The sequence below is a fragment of the Cupressus sempervirens genome, chromosome 3, assembly GCF_028749045.1.
Source record: "Cupressus sempervirens isolate cs-2001-9-10 chromosome 3, ASM2874904v1, whole genome shotgun sequence".
Classification (NCBI taxonomy): Eukaryota; Viridiplantae; Streptophyta; class Pinopsida; order Cupressales; family Cupressaceae; genus Cupressus; species Cupressus sempervirens.
This window is the reverse complement of record NC_143120.1, coordinates 158,363,289-158,383,113: the sequence shown is the minus strand read 5'-3', so window position 1 is coordinate 158,383,113 and position 19,825 is coordinate 158,363,289. Positions and strand designations below refer to the sequence as shown.

Here is a 19,825-nt window from a genome sequence, read left to right as displayed (position 1 = left end):
ATAGGGGAAAAAATTATACAAATTCTATTATTTATTGACAAAAGGACAATGTTGCTAGTTTGATTTTGTGTGTATTATTTGTGTCAATGTTTACGTCATCTATTATCTAGATTTTGAAGACTACAAGGAATAGAAACATTGGATCATAGATGATGACGGGTCATACTATTTGGTCCAAAAAATTGACTTAAAAAGTACACACAATAGAATCCAAATACATTATCAAGAATCAAGTAACATTAGATCACCTATGTTAATAGATCAATTTTATTGGTTAAATAGTCATTTGCATGACCTCTATTGATTAATTAATCAATTAATTAACTATTTCATTTATGTAACATTTCTTTAAAAAGATAGCAATCTTTGAGAAAAGTTTATCAACTAATTAATCAATTAATATAACCAAAACTTAGCTATAGTTCAAAATTATTTTAAATTACAAAGTATGATGCCCTCTTTGCATGAAACTTCTAGCAACCTCCGTACATATTCAACCATGGTTGATAGCAAAATAGTCATTTCCTATATTGATGAATTCATTGAGAAGCTCACAGGTCATGTGATCGTCTCCAAACTCCTCATAGCTTGTGGGATGGGGGTGGATAGCTTCCCAAGTGAAACTTACACCTACAATAATAGTACAGATTTTTAGAGCTTCCAGATGACTATCAATGTTTCCATCCTAGGACAGTATTGCAATGCATAGGGGTAAGACGATTTCGATTGCAACGACGATGTAATGGTCATCAACAACGTGTTCTAGTCCTTTAATGAAATCCCCCTCTTGCAATTGGCTAATTGATATTGAATCCTTCGATGAACCTATAGGTCTTTGCTGAGTATGCATTCTCTTTAGGAAGTTGAATCATCTAGTCAAATTTCTCCAGGCTAGTGTCTAATATGCGAGGCGAGACCATACCATATGGTATTAGTATGATAGTTGTGTTTCCCAAATTCATATTGCATCTAATGATCAGAGCTCTTCCAATGTCACAACATTTCCTACACAAATCTATTTGAGTTGGCACTGTGATGTAGATTGTTGCAAATCATGCAGATTGACTACTCAGCTTCAAAATCTATAGGTGGAGGGGTTTAACCATTGTGGGTGGCAATTAAATGTGCTAGTTTGTCATTGGATTCGGCTCTGAACTTAGTTTTATCGATTGCAATGGGCTTGCTCGGAACTGAATTGAAGAAATAGTGTAAGATGATGTACTGAGGTTGGGCTTTGCTGCTACTGCAATAAAATTTTGTAAAAAAGGACATTCCTTACCTTGGTGGCTTCATCTAAGAAGGGATTACACCCATCTGATTTAGCTTTGTAATTAGGATACCCCAACTAAGAATCGAGGTTGGTAGGTTGCAAATTTGTAAAGCAGCTTGAAATGTTAGATTTGTAATTGGAGTCAAACCCAAATATAAAACCAAACCTAAATGAGTTTGACTGTGGATGATATTGGTTAAAGGTTGGTAATCCTTGCATGTTGTCTAAAATCTCACTTTGGAGTCTGAGAATTCTACTGAACCAGAATTGTCAATGGGGATGGAAATTTGTATACTTCACTATGCAATACGTCATTATCAGCATAAGATACATTGTAAGCGTCATGTTGATGTGGCACTTTGATGGTGAAATATCATGTTGTAAAACCATACCATCTCTGGGCTTAGTGGAATCATCTAAGTAAGGGTTTTGACCATCCAGTTCACAAATACGTGGATCCTGTAACATTTAGGGTTCTACTAGACCAAGGGTTGAATCTCTTTCCAAGCTTAGTTTTCCAGGCTTAAAATTGATCTAGGTAGAGTGTCTTTTAATCCATATCATCCTTGGTCGAGTCTCCAATACTATTTGTATTGGAAATAGGCATATCTTTGAGCTTCAAATTGATGCTCTCGGCCTGATTTCTTGTTCAGAAGAATGTTCTAGAAGTTCTGCATTGGGAAGCTTATAGAAGTAGAGGAAGCTTCCAGATAAAGTTGATGTTTTTTGGTTATTTTCTATGTTAAAAAAATAAATAAACCCCCAGCTAAATTAGAAAGAACCAATAGCAAAAAAGGAATAAACAATAAGAAATTAATTTATAAATAAAACAGTTTTCAACCCTTAGAATTTAATGATTTTGATTGAAAAAAATAATAGCTAGGGGTTTAATGAAAACATTAGTTCCCTGCCTATAAATAGGCAGGGACTATTAAACATGACACCCCTTCTCACTCACCATAATTTGACACTTCTCCAATAAATGAATATAACATTGAGGGTCTTCAAGACATGGCTTTTCCCAAACTCTTCTTGAATGGTACTACATTACACTTGAAACCTTGATGTAAACAAGTTGAGATATATGAATATGTTATGTACTTGATGAGATTGCATGATAATAGATTGGGAAGTCATTCAAGGTTCAAATATTTTGATTCGAATCTTACTATGGGACATCATAGCCAAGGACTTTCTTCTATTTACAATGAAGAAAAGTATAGAGGTTACATGGACACACCCCTTGATAATTTTCACCTCCATTGACAACAATTTACCTACACATGATTAGATGAAGATACTTGGAGTAAGCAATTTATTTTGCAAATCTCATTATTTTAAAACTTTAAACCAATGTGAAAATATTAGGAATTTCTTAGTGAGAAAGGTAAAATCTAAAGTCCAAGATCTACTTCTATTAAAGCTAAATGTTAGAAATTAAAATTAATGCAATCATCGTATTGCTTTTACCTTATTGTTTAGGTTTGTTTTTAATTTAACAAATGAAAAGTTTTATAACCCTTGTGCTCAAAATCTCTAGCATAAGAAATTGGTAAAAGCCATTTATAAAATTCCTCAAGATATAGAAGATATTATATGAGATTGTCAACATCCAAGAAATTGGACTCACAAATGTCTCCTACCATTCCATATGAGTGCAAGGATCAAATCTATCCAACAACATATTGAAACCCTAGAGATCAAAACCATTCAAAATGGTGTGGACATGATGAAAGGTAGAGTTACATCTAATCCTCCATTTGTAGAAGCTCAAAACAAAGTCATGTATACTTCTATCTCAATCCATACACACACACACACACACACACACACACACACATTGCCTACTTTGCTTTCTCTTCTAACCATGCTTGTCCATTCATTACTTGCTATTCTAACTACATCTTCAATATATGGAATATGTGGAAGACCAAGATTTTTTACCATTACCAAAGGATTTATTATGTCAATCAAAATATTCTCCAACCACAATAACTGTTACAAAAAGGATTGGACTTCATACACTTAACAAAAAAAAATATAGAATAATACAAATAAAATTAATTAGAAAAATGAAAGTCTATAAAGTATCCTAGCGTTAAGCCTCAAAATAGCAACTCAAAATTTATGTTCTTAATGTTGTTACATTCATAAAGTTCTTGTTCAATCAACCATTTGGTTAGTTCTTTCCTTTTATTATGGGGTTTATTGCCAACCAACAATAGGCATAAATTTAAATAATAACATTTAGTTTATAATAAATATTTTTTGATGAATTGAAATACCAATGTTAGTTGATAGTAACTAACATTTGATGAATTAAAATAATACTTTTTAGTTTATAGAAATAACATTTTTGTTTGTAATGGACGATTTCAAATTCATCATTTTGTACTTCTAATCTAATTTCATACATAATTAGTTGTAGAACATGACCTTTAATATTTTGTTTTATACGTGTTGGTATTTATTGAGTCTATTCATTTTAAATAATGCATACAAAATTATTAGGAAAGGAGAAGAGGCTTTCCTACACTTAACTCCATGCAAATTTTAATAAAATCTTTTGTAGTCAACCTTTAACAAACTTCATTATACATGAATTTCTAATCCAATACATTCACACCACCACGATGTATAGGTGCAATAATTCATTCATTTTAGCCATATTATATTTTTCCCCTCATTGTTTCATTTTCTTTACACAATATAGCATTATATTATCTACTATTAATATTGTTAACATAAGACTAGGCACTCCTCTTTAATGTGTGTGTGTGTGTGTGTGTGTGTGTGTGTGTGTGTGTGTGTGTGAGAGAGAGAGAGAGAGAGAGAGAGAGAGAGAGAGAATTATATGCTCATCAACGTATGTGAAAATCTACCTCATTTGTTGCCCAAAATTGTGTTTGCCTTATCATTTGCAGCAAACATAGCTTTTACAGAAAATGGGTTAGAGAATGATTATGAAATTTGGATGATCCATGTGAGCATTTGGATTCAGGCAAGTAGTCACATAAACGAAAAATGGTGTTGAAGGTGAAGTCGAAATTCTACTTTGAAGATGAATCATCAATCTACGTCAAGATTGTATTTTAAAATTATATGCACAAAAAAATTACACTTTCAGTAAGATACTAAAATTAAATTAATATATGTTTATTTTCATATAAGGGTATGTGCAGGATCATGGTGTGCCAAAAAGTGGCAATGTGAAAAAAGTAGAGTTTGAAGACATCTAAAAGTGCTTCAAAATCTGCTCTGACTTTTTTTCACCTATCTAGGTACCAAACCTAGAAGGTAAGGCCGAGCCTTATCAGATATCTGATTTGAGATCGGATATCCGATCTCATATCGGATATCCAATAATTAGCAAAATAATATTATGAAAATATAATTATTATAATTATTATACTATAATATAATATAATATTTAATATTATAATATATAGTAATGTAATATAATATATAAAAAATATAATATAATAATAATAAAGTAATATATTATAATATAATATATAATAAAAAAGTATAATATATTATAAATTATAATAATATAATATAATACATTATAATAATATATTATAATATTATTTTTATATTATAATAATATTTATTTATTTATTTATTTATCGGTAAACGGCCAAGGCCATGATAAATTTTATTAATAACTAAAATTTACAATAGCTTTCTCCGTTCAAATGGGCACTGGTAGGAAAGAACGGAGAAGAAAACCTCCAGTCTAGCCCGGGACCGAAGTCCTATATCATTACATCTTATGAAAGGGGCATACCCTAGTGACCTATATACTAGATAATTTAATTTACATTAAGGTCAAATACATAAATGCACATTGACAATTTATTCTATCCAATCTTCATGAAATGGCTACTGTAAGAAAGAGGACCAAATTTTTAGATCTGATTTCCATAGATATACTGCTATCCACAGGATGATCATCCTTGACTGCACCCTACCACATTACATTCCTACCAAAGGAAACTGTCCAGCTAGCTAAACATCAAAAAAGGTTAGAGCAAAACATTTTAATCATGATCCTATCAAATTGCTGAATCAGATCTCAATTTGGCAAAACCAGAGCATGATTTTGCAATGAGATTAGAGAGACTACATACTATTCTGTCCATATACCATCTATCAAAGCTTAAGTACAGACCAGTTTGACTAAATCACAAACTGAGTGAGAAACTAATCAACATAGCATATTAGAATCATACAGGAAGAAGAAATAAACTAGCCCTATGCTCCTATACCCCCTAAATTAATCTCATAGAACTTCAAGCATAACTTTCCTCCGAGTCTTTAAATCAAAAACCATAGATGAAAACTTACATAATCATACCCAGTCAGGAGAGATATGTCAAAATCGAACAAACCAGAAGGAAATAGTCCAACTAACCTATCAATACACTCCTTGCTACAGTTACCAATTCAAAATTATAGAGCTACTAACCAAAGAAACACTTAACAAACCTCCCAGTCATCCAGGATAAAATTGATAGAAGCCTATTCAGAATTCAGGGCTCCTATACCTAGGTTATGACTCTAGAGACTACAATCTAAATCCAGCCTGAGATCATAAAGCTATAGCCCTGACATTAATTAAATGTCCCTCTTTGTACTGCTTCAAAATGGATTCCTTCTAAAAAATTGAAACAGAGTATTTCCACAGCTTGCATATCCTAAACCTGACTAATGAGATCCATATTTAAATAAATCTTGGAAGTGATATCCTGATTAAAAATTTGAATGAAATTCGAGCCGAGCATGTCAGTTAAACAAATTGTAAATGATCTACACAAAAGAGCAAAAAAACATAACCATAACTCTGACCCAGACAATGACTATAATCCTTACACCCAAGAAGTCTCAAATAGTTACTTACATCTAAATTCCTTTGTAAGGATACATCCCATCCTGCAGTCTGGATCCTAGAATAAATAAATACATATTTGAAACAAACATTTCCCACTCCATGCTATAGGAATTCATCTAACAGACCTGCTAACTCTAAAAAAAAAACATGATACCTATTCTATCAAACTAGACATAATATATTCTGGGCTACGAAATTAAAACCGCAGGTCCCAAAACTATCTTTGTCAAATAAAATAAGTTACAGAGGGTCATCCATAAAAGCGTTCAAATACGACAAAGACCCATAATTCTATATATAAACATCAAGTTTTGTAAGTATTAATTACATAAGCATACTCTAAAAACATCTGATATTACTAACCAGATGACTCCTATTAGGTAGAGTCATTTGAAACTTAATTAATCTGTAATGTATCTATATGGGGTTAAACTTTCAGAGTACTATATACCTTTCTAATCTAATCTAGCAAAATTGGGCACAGAGCACCACCTAAAGATCTACATATCATATTCTTGTGAAAAATCAAGTTCAAAACCTAATTCAACATTCTTTTTCTTCCTCCCTACACCTTTCTTGTGTTTTCCATGAAACCATGATTACCTCTGGGACATCATCAGATTCGTCCATGTCCATGTGGGGAGGCAGTTCAAACGAGATCTTGTTTCTGCTTGTCTTTTTTGAGTTGACGATGCAGAATTCTAGCTCATTGAGATCATCAAATATCACTCCCGGTTGTACATAAATATTGAATAGCTTGAGGTAATCTGTGACCCAATTTTTGTTTTCCTCTAAAACTATCCTTCTCCATCATAACAGAAAATTAACACTAGCCTCCATTCGTGGCCATTCCCTATAGAATGTCAGGTTGTTCTTGACAATGAGGGATTGTCGACGAGGGGCCGTCTCCAAATCTGTAGATCCCAGAGGTACCCCCATATACCTTTCTAGTAATGGAATTCTAAATTTATCACCAATTCTATATACCACCTTCTCCATACCTTTCCTCCACACCAGGTCAAAAAGTTTGAAACAGAGCCTCACTATGTCTTCTTTTCGAGTTTTTGCCCTTATCATTACCCCTATGAAGGAGCCAATTATGGAGCTATTGGTTCTCCAGGTCGCACTGTAGTCAAAAAAATCTTCTCCTATTGCTTTGATTACGGCAAAGCGAGTCATATCATCTACCATTCTTAGCAAACAATTCCATCTCTCTGGTTTGACCTTCCCCAGAAAGGCCATTGTCCTGTTTTCAATTGAGTGAAAGACATGAATATTAGTCTCCATCCAGGATGAGATTAGGGTGTTCAGGGATACCAATTTGAAAACTTCTATTAAAAAGACTCTTCCAACAACTATCTTCATTAAAAATCCTACTTCGCTTCTTCATCTAAAATCCTCATAATCTGTCCTCTAAACAAACAATCAATGATTACTACTGTCATTACAGTTTTGACACATATCACTTCTTAATGAAGGCTCACATGTAAAACCCCTTGCTTCATCATACTTGACTAGCATGACATCGATAAGTTTTGGAAACTGTTACCAGTAGCGGGATCCTATAAGTGCCTTCTAATGATGCACTTTGTAGAAAGCTGCAGTGGGAGAATATCATACTAAAAACGGATCCATTGGGATAAGACTGAAGAGGGATGTACAAGAGAGATTTAATTAACTCGATGGGCATAAGATATCAAATTAATTAAACTCCTAATATTTTAATTAATTGTAGCTATTTTTAATTATAGTTAAACTTGGAGAGTCTTCAGCTACTTAGATGGCTAAGATTAAGTAGAAAGACCTAATCTATAGATTACAAATTGTATGTTAAAATTGGGATTCCATTTGCACCCTTATTAGCTAGCCTGTCAGCTTTGATATTCCCTTCTCTAAAAATATGAGTAATATGAATTTCCTCAAATTTATCTAATATCATAAGGATTTCTTGAAGCTTTGAGTTTAGCACCCAATTTGGAGTCTTTTTCTTTCTAACCGCATTAAGAACAATTTGAGAGTCACCTTCAATTATGATCCTAGCCAAGCCTAGTTTCTTGCAAAGTTGTAATCCTTTCTCTAAAGCTACTAATTCAGCTATGTTATTAGAAGGAGGCAGCAGTGAAGCCAACTTAGCTAACCATTTTCCATGCTCATCATTAATAATGCAACCAATACCTGCTATCCCTGGATTTCCCCGGGTTGCACCATCAAAATTTAATTTATACCACCCTTGCGGGGGAGGAACCCATTTGTAGTTTGCTCTTGCCTCCTTGCTATGTGAATGGTGAACCAAAGGAGGGTTGATAATGGTGGGCAATTTTTTCTTCATGAACCCATCCCACATTGAGAATGATCCTTCTACTTTGGATGATTTCCTAAGATGCGCGTTTAGCACTTCCACTATAGAAGCTTCTAATTTTAATAAAAACCTTTCTATGTTCATTATTTTTTCTTGAAAAATGTGTCAATTTCTCTTCTTCCACAATTCCCAAACCACAATCGAGGGACAAATATTCCAGAGCTTGATATATACCCCACCTATAAAATTCATGGGCCATGAACTAAGCAACCCTTTGACAGAGTTTTGCAAGGAGGAAGTTCGACCAAGACAAGCCCTAAGCTATTCCAAACAATTGAGTGCATAAGGACAATTTAGGAATAGATGGTCTACATTTTCATCGCTATGCTTACATAAAACACACCAATGAGGGCCGATAATACCTAATCTTGATAACCTATCCGCAGTCAAAACCCTCTTTTGTAGGACTAGCCATAGAAAGAATCTAGCTTTAGGAAGACATGCCGCATCCCAACACAGATTAAGCGGAATTTCAATCTTAGACCATTTTTGAGATTGAATAATAGTATTATATCCTTGTTTCACACTATATAAGCCATCCTTAGCTCCCGCCCAAATAAGGTTGTCCAACTTTGCAATTTGTTTGATATTTCTACTGGAAATTATCTTCTCATAAGCCTGTATGAGGCCTAGATCAAATTCTATATTGACCAATGAGCACCACTTCCAATTTAGGACCTCGTCCAAAACTTCTTTAATTTTGTAATCCTTAACTTTACTACCCCACAAAGAAGTCAACCTTTGCTTAAGAATATCATTAGTGGGGGAGGATTCAATTGGAGGAAGTCTATCCCAAGAGTCTTCCCACAATAGTGCTTTGTCACCTGATCCTACATCCCAAGTAAGGAATTCACTAATAAGACATCTACATTTGGTCATAAAATTCCAACATTCTGATCCTTTAGGGATTTTATCCATTCTAAACAAGGATTTCGGGTCTGATGGGTTGAGATATTTGTTAAATAAAATTTTAGCCCATTTTTTATCAAATTCCTTATATAATCTCCAAATTAGCTTTGCTCCCAAGGCCTTATTTTTCCATTGGGGCTTTTTAATACCTAAGCCCCCATACTCTTTCGATCTACATATGTTATCCCATTTTATAAGGGTCATTTTCTTATCTTCTCCTTTATCTTTCCATTAAAAATTCCTAAGTTTGGATTCGAAATATGAAGACATCCAATTGGAAAGAGGTAGACAAGCCATAGAGAATATTGGGATGGTGGAGAGGACTGACCTGTTCTTTGTAATTTTACCTGCCTTAGATAGCCATTTATTTTTCCAACTCCCAATTCGTTTATCTACCTTTTCAATTGTGTCCTTCCATACTTTGCAATGTTTTGATCCTTTTTCTAGGAAGATTCCTAGATATTTGCAAGGAAACTATCCCTTTTTGAATCCCACATGATCCTACAAATCAATTCCTCCATCTCTGGTTTGGTATTCAAAAAGTAAATTTTAGATTTCTCTTTGTTCACTTTTTGCCCTGAGGCCTCCATATAGGTTTGCAAAATACCTTTATAGCCCAAAGCCTCTTGAACTGAGCTTTTACCTAGAAGGATGGTATCATTCGCATACTGTTGATGAGTAATGTTAGGGACATTTCTAGTTACAGAAATACCCGATATCCTTCATCTTAAATATGCATCCGAAATAGCCCTTCCAAAAGCTTTGTCCATAATGATAAAGAGGGATGGTGAGAGCGGGTCTCCTTGTCTAATATCCCTAGAAATCTCAAAAAAGCCTTCTGGGGTCCCATTAACGAGAACATAAATTTTAGGTGTAGAGATAAACTTAAAGATTAGATTAATCCATTGGTGAGAGAAGTCGAACGCTTCTAATACTTTACAAAGGAAGCACCAGTCAACCATATCGTATGCCTTCTGTATATCTAGTTTCATAAGCATACATGGTTCCTTGTCTCTTTTTGCTGAATGAATAGTTTCCTGAATTATAAGAATGCCATCCAAAATAGATCTCCTTGGCACAAAACTTGTTTTTTCTTCTGAGATTAGTTTTGGCAAGTACTCCTTGAGTCTGGTAGCCATAATTTTTGAGAAAAATTTGTAAATTGTATTACATAGAGCTATAGGGCAGAAGTCACCGGGATGTTCTGGCCCATCCTTCTTAGGAATCAGTGTAATAAAGGAAAATTTAATTTCTGCCAGCAGTGATCCACCATTTCGTGATGCTTCAATGGCTTTCCATAGGCCTGAAACCCATCGGGCCCTGGTGATTTGTTAGGGTTCATATTAAAGACTGCAAGATGAACTTCTTCTAGAGTGATTGGGCGGTTGAGATTTTTATTATCTTCAAGGGTTATAAGTTTTGGAATGAATTTGAGCATATTGGACTGGGCTATCCTATTCGATCCTTCATAATTGTTGAGTAATTTCTTGTAATGGGAGAGTAACATATCTACTATTTCTTGTGGACTTTCAATTTGCATACCCAAATTGTTAGTAATACTCGTGATCCTAGATCGAGCTCTATTATAAATGGTTGAGTTATGAAAAAAATTTGTGTTACGATCTCCCTCGTCCAACCATTTCTCCCTTGACTTTTGTCTCCAAAATGTTTCCTCTTTTGAAAGTATGTCTTCTTATCTTGTCAATAATTCTTTTTCTAAATGGTATTTCTCATAGTCCATACCAGATCTAATGATTTCCTGATTTAAATTGTTTAATTTTCCTTCTATCTCCAGTTTATCTTTGAAGATATTATTAAAATGTTCTCTATTCCATCTTAAAATGTTTTCTTTTAACAATTAAGCTTAGAGACAAAAATGAACATCTTGGAGCCCTCAAAGTTTGCTTGTACCCATCATATCCTTATTTGTTCAATGAATTTTGGATCTTGAAACCACATTTTTTCACACTTGAATGGATTTTTGGGTGGTTTAGATGGTTCCGATATTTTTATACATACTGGAAATGGTCTGAACTTGCAAAAGGCAGGATGGATGAAACGAGATTTTTATAATAATACGACATTTTTCCAACTATAAAAAACCTATCTAACTTTTTCGAAATGAAAGCATGGTCTTTCCTTCTATTATTCCAAGTAAATGTACCATTACTTAATGGAATTTTTACCAAGCTTTGATTATCTATCCAAGATTTAAATTCCATTGAGGAGGATGTAAGGTGTTGTATTCCTCCAACTTTTTCATTTAGGTTGATAATGGTGTTGAAATCACCACCCATTATGACATGGCTATTCTGCTGATTATGTAACACCATACCTAATTCATCCCACACCTCTTTTTTCTTAATTGGACAGGTAGGTCAATATACATTAATTAAAATAAATTTAATATCAAATTTTAAACTTTGTATGCTGACACACATCCAGTTAAAGCCACTAACTAAATACATCAATTCTATTTTTTTGGGGTTCCAAATAATACCAAGACCCCTTGATGCACCCATTGCCTCAACAAATATTGAATCCCAAAAACCTAGGTTTCTATTTAATTTAGAAATTTCTAACTTGTTTAATTTAGTTTCTTGTATTAAAATTATTTCTGAATTAAAATTATTAAGGTATTGTTTAATTAGTCTTTTTTTACTAGGGGCATTTAGACCCCTAGCATTCCATGTTGTAATCCTCATGGTGCCCTCGGAAGGCACTTCCCCTTCCCCATGTTTAGAAGCTCATCAATTTTCTTCTATTCCTTGCTTAGTCCTTCAGTCTCTCGTAATTCCTTCAGAGTTTTTCTTCCTCTTTTTCCTTTCATTTTGCCACAAATAGGGGAGCTCAATCCTGCCTGATTTATACATAAACCCAGCTCTTGTATATTATCATCCATATCATGTATTGATGAGCTTACAGTGTCTCTTATTGTTTGGAACTCCTCTTTCTCTATTTCTCTGCATATCTCAGTCCCAATCTTTTCTTCAACCAATGTTTCCAGCTTATGTTCCTCTTCATTTCCTTATATTCTATACTTCCCTTTAGTAGTTTCTGATTTGTTCCTACTTTGCTTGTTCATTTCCATAGCACTATCCTCTATTTGAATATGTAATAAATATCTTCGAAGGTCATCATATGTATAATCTTCCCCCCCCAGTTTGATGATTCTTTAAATCAATTCCTCTTTCTGGAGTGTAGTACTATTGTTTATATTATCATAATCAAAGGCCTGAACCAGCTCTTCAAATAGTTGTTCTAGCTGGTTAAAAATATTCTCTGGCACTTCTGCTTCTGGAGTGGAATTTGAGTCCTTATTTAAGAAGTTTTGAACCTCTTCCAATAGTAAGTTATCTGAATTTATGACCTTCCTCTTCATCTCTATCTTACTTTCCTCTGGGGTGAAGGGTGACGTGGGCATATGACTGGGTGTTTGCCAAAATTTGGATGCTCCTTCGGTCCTCTTATTTCCAGGTGTTGATGAGTCAGCCTCCATCTTCTTATTTGTTGTTTGCTACAGAGCATCTTGATTATCATTTCGCATTATGCCTTCTTTCAGTTTGTCTACTGAAGTTAAGAAGAGAAGGTCATTTTCTTCTCACCTATGTCAAAATTTACTATCATTTCTGAGACTTTGGCTTGAGTATCACTGAGTTCCTTATCTTTGACCTTCATTTCCCCTATTTTACTTGCAATTTCTTTACTATGGTTTGCTGCCCCTATTTGTTCTGGGATCAGAGAGCAGTTCTCTTTTTCCTTTCCTTAAGATCCTAGCCTCTTCTCCTGCGATTGCGTATCCTCTGACTGATTCCTGACATTAAGATCTGATTGAGATGTATATGAAGTTTCTTCTTGCACTGTGCCCTTTTTTGTGATATTTTTGATGGTAGTCACATCTTTATCTGGGTCAATGTCTTCCATATTCCCAGAATTATGTTGTATTTTTTGGTTGCCATCTTTGCCATTCTTAGTCTTACCTACATCCCTTTTCTTCTTATCCATTTCATTTTCCTTTTTCTTTTTTGCCTTTTTAGGATGACATCATTAACCTCCTTCTATGCCTAATCCATGGGCTGAAGTACTATGACCGATTTAATCCTTCTTTTTTCTAGGGAATGTTCTTCTGTATCTTTGGATTCCTTCCGTTCCTTCTGATTTGTTTGAGCATTCTGTTGCTTTGTAAGCGGATTTTGTTCTTGAAGTCTTTTTTTCTTCATTATTCTTAGCCAGGGAAACTTGCTTCTAACATTCGAGGTCAAGGGAAGTATCTTGGGCATGATTTTATGTGCTTCATCAAATTTCAAAATGTCAACTATTTTCCCTTTATACATCTAAAAATGGATATCATACTTAGCCTTACTAGTTATGAATTCCTTTTTAAATTCATTTGGATGGTTAAACTTAACATTAGTACTTTGACATCGTTACAACAATAGAAGGATGCATCTATACCTTCTACCTCTCCAACTACAGATCCTAAGGATTTGATAATATCCTCTTGACAAAGTTCTAGAGGCAGAGAAGGTAGACTAAACCATGAAGGCATCTTACAATCTATCTTTGCTTCACTAAAATTCTGAGACCATTCTATGAATTTAACACAGTAACCATTGAAAAAGCATACAGAAAATAAAATAAACTCCTTTTTCACATCTTCATCTAAACACTGAACATAAAGCACCTTATCTGAAAAACGTGATATACTTACCTATTCCTCCTAGATTTCCTCCAACCAGTCAGATAAAAGAGGGAGATCATGCTGTGGACCATTCCAAATTGTGAATACTCCTCCCTTTAAACATTTGTCCCAAGTTTTATCAATTTCTTTAATTGATAGCCTTGTTGGATCTTCCAAATCTTTACCCAATCCAGCGGATGCTTTAGGGTTTGATGCCTCTTTTTGTTTATGAATTTTTCTGTGTGGAGGAATGTAAGATGGGGGCAGATCAGATTTGGTGGATATCCTTGTCATCTGGGGTGTTGCCGGATATTGTTGTCTATAGGGTTTAATGGAAGTCTCTGTGTGGGCGTGTTTTGTTAAATTAAAGATCCGAAATTGGTTATCCAGATGCTCCAGAGTGAAAAACAAATGTCGGTTATCAGAAAAAAGTACCTCTGAGCTTTCGAAGGGGGCTATCGGACATGAATCTGTGCATTGATTAATTTGCTTCCCTCTACTATCTGTCTAGCTAGGAGGCTCTTCATCGAATTTATTAAAGATCTCAAAACTGTTTCCTATTTTGATATTGAATTGTTCGCCAAGGTTGTTTTGAGATGTTCTTTGATGCCAATTCCTGCCTTTGACTTGGTGTGATCCTTCCCATTGCTTTTCCTGACCATATGAGCTATTTTTCCATTATTTTTGCAAAAATTTCTTCCTGCGATTCTTTGCTGGTTTTTGGAAGTTCGACATTTTCGCAAAAGCAGAGCTATTTGACAACAACCTTTTACTGATTAAAATAATAATAATATTATTATAATATTTTATATTATAATATATAGTAATGTAATATAATATAAAAAAATATTAAATATAATATAATATAATATAAAATATAATATAATGTAATATATTATTTATAAAATATAATATAATAATAAAAATGTAAGATATTTATGTTAGCATTTATATATAATATTGCATATCGGATATCCGATATTGAAATGGATATCTGATATAATATCGGATATCTAATACCTACGCACAACATAAAATAAAAAACACAGACCCGCGGGCCCATTATTACGTTATTTGGGGCTAGTTTTTAGCAAGGGTGATCGGATATACGATTGAATATCGGATATCAGTTATTAAGGCTTTTTTTTTCCAACTCATTTTAAACTTAAATTCAATAGATTTTAGGATGATTTTGTTTGTTTTAGTTGAATCTAGAGTTCTTTTGAAAAAAAAAAAAAGGCTAAAATTAAGGTTTTTAAGAATATATATTATGTTTTGCAATTCAATAGGAATGGCTGATCAAAATGATGACACTGAGGTAGGGAATAATATTCCTCGTTAATCCCCACCAAATGATCCAGTACCCCCACAAAATTGTCCACCAAATGATCCTCTACCCCCTCAAAACCCTCTTTGAATCAAGGATTTGATAAATGAAAATCTCACCGAGTTGAGAGGTTTGCATAGAACATATAATAATGTACCCGCATTGGCTCCTATGTTATCCATGTTAAACACCATAGTGGATAACATTGAAACCCTTACAAACCAACAAGATGTCGCTCTTCATTGGCATGATGAAATGCACGAGATGTTTGATAATGGTTTGGATTATGATGAGGTTGCTTCCCTCAACATAAGCAATGACAATTTGGCCAGCCTTTTTGCGAACCTGAAAACGGGTTTATCAGTTGACCCAAAAAAATCCAAACTATCAATTAAATGGTGCACAAATGACGCCATACGTACAAACTTTTGGGATCGTTGGTGGATGGTCTTTGATATCCCTCCACATGGCAATTTAGACATACCATTTTATTTCCTTAGAAAATTATATGCAAAATTTGTGTTGAAACTTAAAGTGAACTATTGGAGCATGAAGCCCAACATGAGTGTAGGATTAGGAGCTCCTTAGGATAGACCCTCTTCCTAGCGGAAGAAAATTGGCACTTTTGTCCCCCCCACTGATATCTCCCCCCCTTCCTCGAGTGCATCATCTAGATATTATGGTAGAGGCTATCTCTCAGACCATTAGAGCCATTTATAGGCTGAGTAGCCTAATGATATCTCAAGCTAGGTCAGTCCTACCTCCTTGTGTTGACGATGTTGGTGCTAGTTCATCATCGGCTAGCTCATCACACGTTTGTGTGCCTCACACTTGCATTATGTGCAACAATATTTTCCTGGGTCCCATAGGTGATCTTCCTGAGTATCATTTTGTATTAGACAAGGATACACCAGACACACACGCAGAGGCTACAGATCCTGATGCGAGAGAGGAGGGGAATGCAGAGGCATGGACTCCTTCAGTGTCGATACGTGTATATATTTTTTTGTTATGACATATGCGATTTAAATTTAATTTTTATAATAGAGTAATTTTAATTTTTAAGCCATATTGACTATTATATGTATGTGATCTTCATTCATGTTTAGTTGATGACCGAGGAGGAGCTCAGAAAGATTGATGATGCCACACTCTCAGCCATTTCATTTGGCCTTGAGACATCTACGGTACATTATGTCATGTTCGCATTTTGTTTTTTCTATTTGATATTGTAGCATATATGGTTACTAATCTTTCTTTTATCTTATAGGTAGCACCTGTCCCGAGGGGACAAAGTGCGGGGGGTGAGCCAACACACATTGACAAAGGAAAGATATAATTAGGCGCTTTCTATTTGATTAAATATCGATGCATTCTTGTAAAATGTTTGTGGTAATCTCATTTAATTGCATTATTTATTGTATATAGGGTATGGCTACTGGTGATGAGCCTATACAGATTCTGTGTTGTAGACCATCAGGGATTTCCATTTGCACTGAGAGCCCCATTGCATGTATAAGTATCATTTATTTTTTATTATCCTTATCTTCATAAATAAATTCAAAACTGATTTCCGTGATATTAACAACTACTATTTTGTATCTCATAGGAGACTCCTAGTGCACATGAGGTCCGACGTGAGAGTTATGTAGATTTGATGATGTAGACACTCACTCTTGAGGAGGAGCCTACAATAGTAAGTTGTAGTTTGAATTCATGATTAAATATGTTATAAATTTAGCATACTATGAATTATAATGTTATAGTTTAAATTGTAGATTCATCTGACAAACGTATTTGAACATATACAGCCCACAATCAGAGAGGTACCAGCATTGCCAAGGGCATATGAGAGGACTACTAACCGGCATAGGAGGTCGACGAGAGAGGTATTTATTATGAAATTTTGATAGTATAAATCTCCATTACGAAAAAGATCATTATGCATTTGAGTAATTCAATGTTAGATACGTAGAATCATATAAATTTAGTATTCTAACTTTGGATTTTCCTTTTTTGTTTATGTAGGAGGCATCCGATCCACCTAGTGTAGCGAAGAGGCTGCATTTTGATCATCCACTAGCACCTTAGGATAATATAGTTGTCGTAGGATGCATCATGAGACATTTTGAGATGGCATATGCCACATTGTATACAAAAACATTGATATTATACACATTCTGATGGCATAATCAGCCATATTTTGTATATGGATCTATGTATTTTGATATATATTTGAGTACTTTGTCTATGGATACATGATCTTTGATATATATTTGTGTAAAATTTTGTCTATGGATACATGTATTTTGATATATATTTTTGTCATTTAAGTGCACAATGATATACATATTAATTTAGTATCTAGTATTGTTTAATTTATCGTGGATCATGTGTATTGTTCATGTTTATGGAATATCATTAATTTTGATTATGTTTTTTTATATTCGATTCAAATGCAATAATTTTTTAATAACATTTTAACAACATTTATTATCAAATTTGGATGCAATGTATAATTTGAAGTGCTATCATGACATAAACACACTTGTTAACTTCCTATACTAGGTTTAGATAACCCCAAATCTGATTCTAAACTTCACCTTCAACCTTGAAACTAACTCTTGGCTTCAAATCTAATCTCAACACAGTTAAGGACTCCACTCCTCAACCATGTATTCTATTCCCAACCACCAAGTCATTTATAGATTCATAATCTTTGATAACTAGAACTTCACTTTGTTACTATCCTCATACTACAACTTTTCAATTTCAACATAACTTCAAAATATTTCAACTTAAGAGACTTGATTGGATTGTTCATTAATAGCCCTCACAAGCTCTGAGTTATTTTAGGCCTCAACATCACCGTCCTGCAGCATTCAACGATTCATTGATAGCCCTCACGAGCTCTGAGTTATGACCCTCGAAATATCGACCTCAAAATGCACTTAGAGCACCTTGGAGACTCCTTGGTACGGGGTGGCCACGGATGATGGATGGTCTCCGTGGCAAGAACAAGGGTGTCACTAAGGTTTACTTGCCCACCCAAAGCTAATGGCACTGACAATTCGATGCCAAGATCAACAGCTTCAAAATTACGTTGTGGTGCACCTATGAACTAAGGCACACTACGAGTTTTGGCATCGAGCAAGATCACTGTGTCGAATGCAAATGAAATGTGATCTCTCAAAAATGAGATAGGTTATTTTAGGCCTCAACATCACCGTCTTGTAGCATTTGACAATTCATCGATAGCCCTCACGAGCTCCGAGTTATGACCCTTGAAAGATCGACCTCGAAAGGCACTTAGAGCACCTTGGAGACTCCTTGGTATGGGGTGGCCACAGACGATGGATGGTCTCTGTGGTCGAAACAAGGGTTTGACTAGAGTTCACTCACCCACCCAAAGCTAATGGTGTTGACAATTTGATGCCAAGATCAACGGTTTCAAAGTTACGTTGTGGTGCACCTATGAACTGAGGCACATTGTGAGTTTTTGCATCGAGTGAGATCGTTGTGCCGAATGCAAATGGAATGTGATCTCTCAAAAATGAGATAGGTTATTTTAGGCCTCAGCATCACCATCTTGTAGCATTTGACAGTTCATCGATAGCCCTCATGAGCTCTGAGTTATGACCCTCGAAATATCGACCTCAAAAGGCACTTAGAGCACCTTGGAGACTCCTCGGTATGGGGTGGCCGCGGATGATGGATGGTATCCATGGCCAGAACAAGGGTGTGACTAGGGTTCACCCGCCCACTCAAAGCTAATGGCATTGACGATTCGATGTAAAGATCAATAGTTTCAAAGTTACGTTGTGGTGCACCTATGAACTGAGGCACATTGCGAGTTTTGGCATCGAGTGAGATCATTGTGCCGAATGCAAATGGAATGTGATCTCTCAAAAATGAGATAGGTTATTGTAGGCCTCAGCATCACCGTCCTATAGCATTTGATAGTTCATCGATAGCCCTCACGAGCTCTGAGTTATGACCCTCGGAATAATGACCTCGAAAGGCACTTAGAACACCTTGGAGAGTCCTTGGTACAGGATGGCCGCAAATGATGGATGGTCTCCATGGCCAAAACAAGGGTGTCACTAGGGTTCAACCACCCATCCGGAGCTAATGGCGCTGATGATTTGATGCCAAGATCAGCAGTTTCAAAGTTACGCTGTGGTGCACCTATGAACTGAGGCACATTGCGAGGTTTGGCATCGAGCAAGATCATTGTACCGAATCCAAATAGAATGTGATCTCTTAATAATGAGATAGGTTATTTTAAGCCTCAACATCACTTTCCTGTAGCATTTGACAGTTCATTGATAGCCCTCATGAGATCCGAGTTATGACCCTCGAAAGATTGACCTCGAAATGCACTT

General features: G+C 35.0%; 1 pseudogene; it reads right to left on the bottom strand.

The window, feature by feature from the left end:
* Positions 1-1,127: 1,127 nt before the first annotated feature.
* LOC149565245 (uncharacterized) lies at positions 1,128-7,406 on the bottom strand (annotated as a pseudogene).
* Positions 7,407-19,825: the final 12,419 nt, after the last annotated feature.